This window comes from Octopus sinensis, linkage group LG1 (genome assembly GCF_006345805.1).
Source record: "Octopus sinensis linkage group LG1, ASM634580v1, whole genome shotgun sequence".
In the NCBI taxonomy this organism is placed as follows: Eukaryota; Metazoa; Mollusca; class Cephalopoda; order Octopoda; family Octopodidae; genus Octopus; species Octopus sinensis.
In genome coordinates this window covers 69,556,037-69,566,036 of record NC_042997.1, presented here as the reverse complement: position 1 = coordinate 69,566,036, position 10,000 = coordinate 69,556,037, and positions in this window count along the sequence as shown.

The following is a 10,000-nucleotide window of genomic DNA, read 5'->3' as shown; positions in this document are numbered from 1 at the left end:
TGCACAAGTTTTTGTAGCTGAATGTTCATGTGCGAATGTTTACTGCAATTAATTCAACAGTTCCAGAGAAAGAGAAGAAAAAATTCTTGGAGAGGAAAGGTAAAAAAAAAAAATAAGAACTCAAAATAAAACAACAAAAGAGTCTTTTAATTCTATGAGGTCGAAATAATTGGCATTTATTTGTACCTGACACACGTCTGTGTGTGTGTATGCGAGTGTGTGTGTATCGCTGGAGACAGAAAGAGAGAAATACGTGGAGAAAGAGAGAGAGAGAGAAAGGGAGAGAGTGTGAGAGAGAGAAATTTATAAAGATTCTACACACATGAGATATAATAGTGCATCGAGGGTTTTACCGTTTTCATAATAAGAATAGACAGACAGTGGAAGCGTGTGGCTCAGTGGTTAGGCTGTTGGACTCATGATCGTAAGATTGTGGTTTCAGTTCCTGGAGCACGCAGTGCGTTCTGCTCTTGAATAAAACACTTCATTTCACGTTGCTACAGTCTACTCAGCTGGCAAAAATGAGTAGTCCTGCGACGGACCGGCGTCCCGACCAGGTGGGAAATTTATACGTCATGGAAACCGGTCCTTATGCAACGACATTACTCAGGAAGGTAACTTTATCCTTACCTTCAGACAGACATACACGCGTGTATTATATGTATATGTGTGTATTGATGTATGTTTCTATGTAAGCTTCGTATGTCAATACAACTGCACACTATGTGATAGAGAAGAATGGCGAAAATAGAAAGAAATTATTGAAAAGACCAGCATAATAATAACACTGGTTTACAAAGAAATTGAAGCAAACATAAAAATAGTTGTTCTAGTCTAATTTTTGGGTGCTGATTTCAGATACAAAACCAGTTTTCACTCATCACCCCTAGTTTTTCAGATGTACATTTTTATGGTTTTGCAACAATTCACGCAACCATATACAGGGTGCGTAAGATATTTGATGACTGATTTATGTTTATAAAGAAACAGATATATAATAGCATATAGTAACTTTAGATCATCTACATGCTCGAATCAAGTAGTCCTGGTTCATTTAGGATATTACTCTGGTGGACATGAACAAGATGCTTCGTTCTCCTCTTCATTTCAAGCTTGGTTTAATGAAGAATTTCGTGAAGGCCATGGACAAAACTGCGCTACCCTCCAACACTTGTGCATGCAGTTCTGCTACGCTCAGGAAGGCCATCTCCGTTGGACCTTAGATCCGAGAGGTGTTGAAGGATAAGGACTTTGAGAAGCTTATTACCTTAAAAGAACTGAGAGCATGAGAAACATTTAAGTCAGTCTGCCATGGCTTCCTTAGTAACACGGGTACTAGATTACCAAGAGTGTATCGAGAAGTTGTTAGAATCTTATGAGGATATGGGATGCCGAATGTCGCTCAAAATTCACCTTCTTCACTCCTACTTCAAATTCTTCCCGCCGAAGCTCAGAGCAGTGAGTGATGAGCATAGTGAAAGGTTCCAACAAGATATTACTAAGATTGAGAGCAACTACCAAGGCAAATGGAACCTCAGCATCATGGGGGACTTTTGCTGAATGCTCTTGCGTGACATTCCGGAGGCAAAGTACACAAGATCGTTCAAAAAACTCACTTCTAACAGTCTGCTGTACATAGAATACGACACTAGAAGAAGAGGGGGGAAAGTGATAGTGATGCCCCCCCCCCTCTGGTACAGGAGGATCTCTAGGGATAATCGAGGAACTCCACCATCCAAGATCACCCTGAATACCTAGGACGAGTGCCATCTCCAACTCCTTTCTTCCGACTCACAGGTCTACACTGGGAGTGGTACCATTCACTCTTGTCATTTTCGCAACTTTCACTCACCTTTTCATAAATTCACTCGGGGACAGCCCCTCCCTCTCCACCCTCCCTTTCCTTTTCAAGTGGAACTTGAAAAAGTCAATGAGGGCTTTACCAAAGAGGAGTGTTTCTGTCCTCATTCCTTTCTGCCTCGCCAACAAGACATCCTCTTTTGCCACAGCCACCGGAAAATCTGCTTTGCTTGCCCGATTAAAGGAGGGCGGCAGGACAATCAATGTTATGGATTCGGCTGACAGAGGGATCCGTCCCACACGCGACAGCAGCTGTTCGACATAACTCCACAAATCAGCAATGCCCGGGCACTGAACTAGTGCATGCATTACAGTTTCGTCGCTCTGCGAGCACCTCGGACAAGCTCGTCTGACAGCACATCCGTGCCTACAGAATTTATCTCAAACCGGTAGCGCCTCCCCCAGTAGCACTGCCAGGCCAAAGACATTTAAAAATTATCCATAATAGTACCCGACCGGAAAGTCCTCCGGAATAGACTTGCCAGTTCGTCTTCGTCGACGCCTAGGGTCTCCCCGAAGACGTCGTTGCGCTTCCCGTTACTAATCTTCTGCATATAGCTAAAGTGGAACATCCTATTGCCCGACTTGTAGAGGACAGTGAGCGCCTGACGACATTCTAAGTGCCAGGCACCCAGTCTCGACCTATCCGTTACCCAGTGCTGCAGCCCCGTTAAGGTGATGAGCAGCAGAAATGCGTGTCTTACAAACTAGCCCACACACGTTCACTTTCTCGAAACCGTTGTAGGTGGTGCAACCTGAGTGCGTGTCTGCGCATCAAAAGCCATGGTGTGCCTAAGCCGCCACGCAAAGGTAATTGGCAGCAGACCGACCGCCTGACCATTCCTTTCCACAAGAAAATTACTAGGATACGCTCCAATCTAATGAAGCAGTAACTGGGGCAAGGCTCGACGTTCACACGATAAATAGCGATAGAGGCAATGTAGGTATTCGCCATCTCCGTCCGACTTTTCAGAGATAATTCCTCTCTGCCCATTTCTGGGTAAGACAGGCCACCCTGTTTGTTACCTCTTCCCATTTCTTATCCACCTGAAAGTCGGGACCAAACCAGAGCCAAGTAGTTTAACTAGTCCGTCAGTCCAGCACCCGACAGCATTGATTTGCCTCCCCAGGTACCCTGTCGCAATCCCACCGGCTTGTCGGCGTTGATTTTGGCCCCTGTAACCGACTCCTATTCGCTTACAATGAAACCGACCATCTCCACTTCGGAGGCGTCCGACACCATGACGGTGACGTCGTCCATGTACGCCGACATTGCCCTCTCGAGTCCAATTTCGAAAGAGAGGCCTCTTGACTGTTCCAGCTTACGTAGCAGTGACTCGAGTGTCAGCACATAAGGAAGAGGTGAGAGCGGGCAGCCTAGAGGGACCGAACGTGCGATACTAAACGGTTCCGATAGGTGGCTATTTACTTTGACCACCGAGCAGGTACCACTGTGCATTGCAGTAAACCAACCTCTGAAAACAAGCCCGAAACCGACAACTTCAAGGACAGCCAAAATATTAAACTCTGTGTTTAGCAGAGTTATGGGCCGAAAATTTCCTAGCACGTCTCTGTTGTCAACGTCCTTTCTCTTAAGTGTTACCACATCCCGGACAACAGCATTAGGAATTCTCTCGTTTTGCCACCAGTTAATGTAGACGTCTGCCAAGAGGATGCGAAACAAATCTGGCATAAATATATAGAATTCGTAGGGCAGACCATCCAAACCGGGCGATTTGCGACTTGTGCAATCGCTCATCGCCTTCACTATTTCAGTGGCAGTAATCGGCACTTCATAGAATCTCGCGCCCGTTACGGAGAGCCGTGGTAGGCCGTCCAGGCATGAAGTAAACTCCATGAATAAATGGCAGATACTGGTACGACTCCAGACAAAAAGAGGGACTCATAAAAACCAAAGCCATCCCTATTAGAAGAGGAATATTCCAGGGAGACACGCTCTCTCCATTCATTTTCTGCTTGGCACTGACACCTTTATCTGACATGTTAAACAGAACTGGATGTGGATACAACTGTTACACCAAAACGATTAACTATCATCTAAAGATGTATGCTACAAATGATAAACAGACAGTACATGGATTTACAAAAGAAATAAATATGAAATTTGGCTTAGAAAAATGTGCCAAAGCTACCTTGAAAAGAGGAAAACTAGTTAAGAGTAACAACATCACACTAGATAAAGCAAAGGAAATAACAGAACTAGACCAATGACAAGTAATGAACTAGGTACGATACAAAGCATAAATGAAAGAGAAGATAGAAAGGAATGCTATAGACGAGTTAGATTAAAACTAAAAACAGAGCTCAGTGCGAAAAACAAAATAATAAATATCAGCACTCTAGCCCTCCAGTTATAAGTTACGGCTACAATATTCTTAACTGGACTCTAAATGAACCAATAAAAAAAGACAGGAAAACAAGAAACATATTGACAGGATTTAGGATGCACCACCCAAAATCTGACATAGATAGGTTATACATACAACGTATAGAAGGTGGTAGAGGCCTTATAAAGCGAGAAAACTATTACAAAATAACCACTGTAGGACTACAAAAATACTTCAGAAGCAAGGAAAACTAATACAAATAGCCACAAAACACGAACAAAACGAAAAACTGTTTTTAGTCTTTAAGGAAGCTGACAAATACAAACAAGAAGTCATACTACCTAACAACTATGAAGAAAACGAAGAAACAATAAAAGCTGTAAAACAAATGAAATCCAAGCTAAAACTTGAACAGTAACGTATCATGATAAAACGATGGCAAGAAGATCCCCTTCATGGCAAATAATGGGTTAAACTAAACGCAAAAGAAATAGACAAAGAAAAATCCCAACAATGGTTGAGAAGCTCAGGACTCAAAGCAGAGACTGAATGATTTTTAATTCCTGCACAAGACCAAAGCCTCCCCACCAGAAATTATCAAAAACATATAATGAAAAGAAACATAACAAGTAACTGCCGAATATGTGGATATGGGCAAGAAGCAATAAATCATATTGTCTCTGGCTGCCCAGTCCTGGCTAAGAAGGAATATATTCATAGACACGAGAGAGATGTGACCTACATACACTGGAAGCTATGCCAACATTATGGAATAACAACAAAAAAAGATGGTATAAGTACACGCCAGAAAAGGTCGCGGAAAATGAGAAAGCAACCATACTCTGGGATATGCCAATACACAGAGATAGAGAAATTAAGGCCAACAGGCCAGATACAGTTGTCAGAGATCATGAAGAAAAATGCTTTCTAACTAATGTATCAATGCCAACAGATGACAATGTTTCTCTAAAAGAAATGGAGAAACTTTAAAAATACAAAGACCTGGAAATAGAGGTAACTCGAATGTGGAGTCTACAAACAAAAACAATTCCTATCTTAGTGGGTACATTAGGTATGATAAAAAAATATTCAGATAAATACATAAAAAAAAAAACACCAGGACTTACAAACATATATAACATACAGAAAATTGCACTACTGGACTCTGCACACATCCTACGCAAAACACTTTCAATTCAGTAACCATCAGAGCATCACAACAAACCACAGTACATACCCAAGGCACGCAGAGCTGCACTCGGTAGTGCAGTGAAAGCACGTTATAAGAATAAGACTACTGAATAATAATAATAATAATAATAATAATAATAATAATAATAATAATAATAATAATAATAATAATAATATTAATAATAATAATAATAATAATAATAATAATAATAATAATAATAACAACAATAATAATAAAGGAGTTCCACACAATGGCTCTCATGGCTTCTGATCTTAACTGATTGGGAGTGTTATCATGTACATTGTTTTGCCTTGGTATAACGGATGGGCTACAGCAAATATTCAGATATCTTTGTCAGTTGTTTGACCTTAACCAGTTGACCATGTCCCTTAGTAGCTGACGATATGTGCATCTCTGATCATGATCAGGAGTAGTGGGGAAGTATCATAGCCGTGTGTTGAAAGGAATTCTTAGAGGTTTGGATGATTCACCTTTGGAAACATGGGTGGTTCGTTCAACATCCTTAGACAATCTTTATTCAGGGACCTTTTGAGCGGGATGGGCTACTCGACCAGAAGAAATTTCTTACTGGGCCCTACCTGCAAGGTCATGTGCAATTTATCTTGATATGAGATCACCATGTCACGCACATATGGTTGTGATGCATATGCCTGGCGTACCCTTATCAGACGGGTAGTCATGATGGGTATACTGGGCTTCGTATATTTGACCCCAGTGTCACCATGATGGCATACACTGCTCTCTCTCTCTCTCTCTCTCTCTCTCTCTCTCTCTCTCTCTCTCTCTCTCAATAATAATAATAATTATAAGTATAGTCTCCTCGAACCTCGTTCTGAGATAGGTAATCATAAAATAAGGGTAAATTCAGTAAAGAAATATATTTAATTCTCGAATTTGAAAGCTACTTAATTTATTGGTCCTGAATGTTCTCAAATTAGACACAATGGAGACTTGCAGTTATTCGCAGTGAAAAGGATACTGAAGTTTAATTAGTGAATACTTTTACAGACGAAAATAACGAAGGATGTTCCCAAACAAGAAAATGCAGTCTAAGAAATTAAATATGTTTTATCAACACCTTACGTTCTGACATTGCTGCTATCTATCTATCTATCTATCTATCTATCTATCTATCTATCTATCTATCTATCTATCTATCTATCTATCTATCTATCTATCTGTCTATCTATCACATATGTTTACACACATATGTATATATATATATATATGTATATATAGACACACATATACATATACATCCGTGTACAAATACTTGATCTGCTTCCGGCACGCTAGTGCAACAGGAATCGTTTCCTACACGACAAACTTACTACATTCATGTCTGCTTGCTTCACTTTGCTGTGTCTCTTTTGTCCCTATCTCTCCTCCTCTCTCTATGTCCAAAATTTGGCCAAACGCGATTTCTTTTCGGTATTTATTTTTGCTTGTAATAGTTAGTTCGTTTGGTCAAACTGTCGTATCTCCAGCTGCTTCAGATGCCAAGATAACACAAAAGTTTTGCTATGGAATGGTAAAACTATTTTTTCGTTTTCTGGAAAAGCAACATTTTGGGCTTACGTCACTTTAAAATAACAACGATATATATATATATATATATAATATATATATATATATAATATATATATATATATATATATATATATAAGTTCAGCAAAAATTTAGATTCAAATGAATATGGTACTTAATTTAGATGCACCAGAATTCTGTATGGTGTTATCCATAAAAATCTGTGGGGTGATTATAATTATAATCAAAATAAGGAACAAGAAGAGGAGACATTATTGATGCTTATTTTTATTATATATATATATATATATCTTTATATATATAAAACTGAGAATGTGTGTCTGTCTGCCTATCTGTCTGTCTGTTTGTCTGTCTGTGTGTTTCCCTAAAACTTGAGAACTACTCAACCAATTTCATTCAAATTTTACACATGCCATACTTAGGGTCCATGTAGTTTCATGGGAAAAAAGTTCAACTTCTTGCCTAGAGCGAGCCCATAGCAATATCATATCTTCTCCACTATTTCAGTATTACGTGTTAAAAGTGAAACAAAAACATTTCTCTATTTTATGTCAGATACTTTCACTTTAACAATAAAAATAATAATAACAATTGAATTATATGTAGTAAGTAATAATTACAATCAAATTAAAGTATAATATAATCGTAACATAACAAAAGTAAAAATAGCAATTGATATAAAATTGCATCAATGACTTGAACTTGAATAAGTGGTTTCACATGAATGAGAATAAATTAAAAATAAAATTAGCGTGCAGAAATGGAATAGTCCAGATGGATAATAAAAAATTAAATTAAAGAAAAGCCTATTGTCTATAAAGTATACAATGTAGAGAAAAAAGAAGATTTTCACCCACGGCGGAAATTTACCCAAGTGTGTTGTTATCTGTGACTAGACAGGAATTTTGTTGTGTAAATTGATAATTATCGCGCGAGGCGTTTGCCTCTACGTGTGGAAACCTTCCGAAGAAGGTGAATTGACCCTCTAGTCATGGCGACTTACGCGGGGGTCACGGGAAAGAGAAGTAATGATTGCTCGATAGTCGTGAAGGATGTTTTCTTTGAGAAGAATAAACTCAAAGAATACGAAAAGCTATTCAAAAGGGAGGGTGATAGCGTGAAGCTAATCCCCCCCGCGAAAGCAAAAGAGACAAAGAAAACAAAACTGTAACGTATAGAACCCAGGACAAAAGTACAAAGAAACTGGCAAGAGTGGAGATAGCAGAGATCGAAAAATGTCTGGGAGACATAATGGATAAATCGACCTACGTGAGTAGAGGAAAAAAATTTGGTACGGTGGAGGTGAGATGTGCAACGGAAGAAATTGCAGCCTCACTGGCTACCACTGTTCTAAGAGCGGAAACATTCATAATGTGGCCCTCATACAAGGGAAGAAGAGGGGTCCGGGTTAAAATCCCGAATATACCCCCAGAAATAAAAACAGAGTGGCTGGCAACAGCTATTCTGGGAGCAGCAGAAGAGGAAGTGGAGGTGGAATCCTTTAAGGAGTCCAATGCAGTAAACTGGAGAGGATATGGGGTAGAACTGTGTTTGATGGCCACAAAAGAGGACATTGAAAGGTTCCCCTACAGAATAGAAATCGAAGACGAGAAAACCCTCAGTGTAATTGTAGAGGGTAGAAAGCCAAACTGCTACTTGTGCGGGACAAGGGGGCACATTAAAAAAGAGTGCCCGCTATACGAATTCATAGCGGAGTACGAGCAGGAACTTGAAGAAAGGAAGAATAAGGTAAATGAAAAAGAAAACATAGAAAAGGAGACAAAACAACAAGAGAAAGGAAATAATAAGTCAACGAAAGAAAAAGATATAAAAGAAAAGAAAGAAATGGAACCAAAACAGAGTCAGGAAAAGAAAAAGGAAAAAGAAACAACAGGAAAAAAACAAGAGAGAGATCAGAATCAAACGAAAAGAAAAGACGGCACACAAAAAGAAAAAGAAAAGGAACATAAAACACGAGAGAAAGAGAGAACAGACAAAGAACCAAAAAGACAAGAGAAGGAAGAAGAAAGAAAAGAAAGCAAAAAGAGAGAAAGAGAGAAACAAAGAGAGGAGAACAAGGAAGAAGTAAGCCCGAAAAGAAAAACGAGGGAAAACGTAGGACGAAAACAAGATTACTACAAGTTAATAACCTTCCATTTCACCCCTGAAATGAAGGAATTGACATGTAGTACGGAGGGACATGTGTGGGTCAACAGGATGACTGATCAGTGGCAGGAGACTGCTCTGATCCCCGAAGAAAGAGTCGCTGAGTTCCTCAGAGCAGCTGGAGAGAGTGTAATTTTTTACACGGGTGTTCGAATGAAAGAGCGGCTGCCTGAGGGCTCAGTGATTGACTTTAGAGACTTGAAAGGTATTATGGAATACGTATAAAATTGTGAGAAGAGAGAGAAGAAAGAAGAAAAAAAAAAAAAAAAAGAAAATATTGTAAAATATATGTGACGAAAATGTAACCTCTCGATTTCGGGGATCGAGTGGGCATTTACATCTCATTGTAAATATTCTTTCATATGTCATTTTTTACTTTTAATTTTTTCCTTTTCTTGTTATTTCGCTTTCTTATTTTAAGTTCCTCGATTGTATTGTCCCCTCTATGTTCGCCCCTTGTGGGTAGTAATAAAATCCCACGGCGGAAATTTACCCAAGTGTGTTGTTATCTGTGACTAGACAGGAATTTTGTTGTGTAAATTGATAATTATCGCGCGAGGCGTTTGCCTCTACGTGTGGAAACCTTCCGAAGAAGGTGAATTGACCCTCTAGTCATGGCGACTTACGCGGGGGTCACGGGAAAGAGAAGTAATGATTGCTCGATAGTCGTGAAGGATGTTTTCTTTGAGAAGAATAAACTCAAAGAATACGAAAAGCTATTCAAAAGGGAGGGTGATAGCGTGAAGCTAATCCCCCCCGCGAAAGCAAAAGAGGACAAAGAAAACAAAACTGTAACGTATAGAACCCAGGACAAAAGTACAAAGAAACTGGAAAGAGTGGAGATAGCAGAGATCGAAAAATGTCT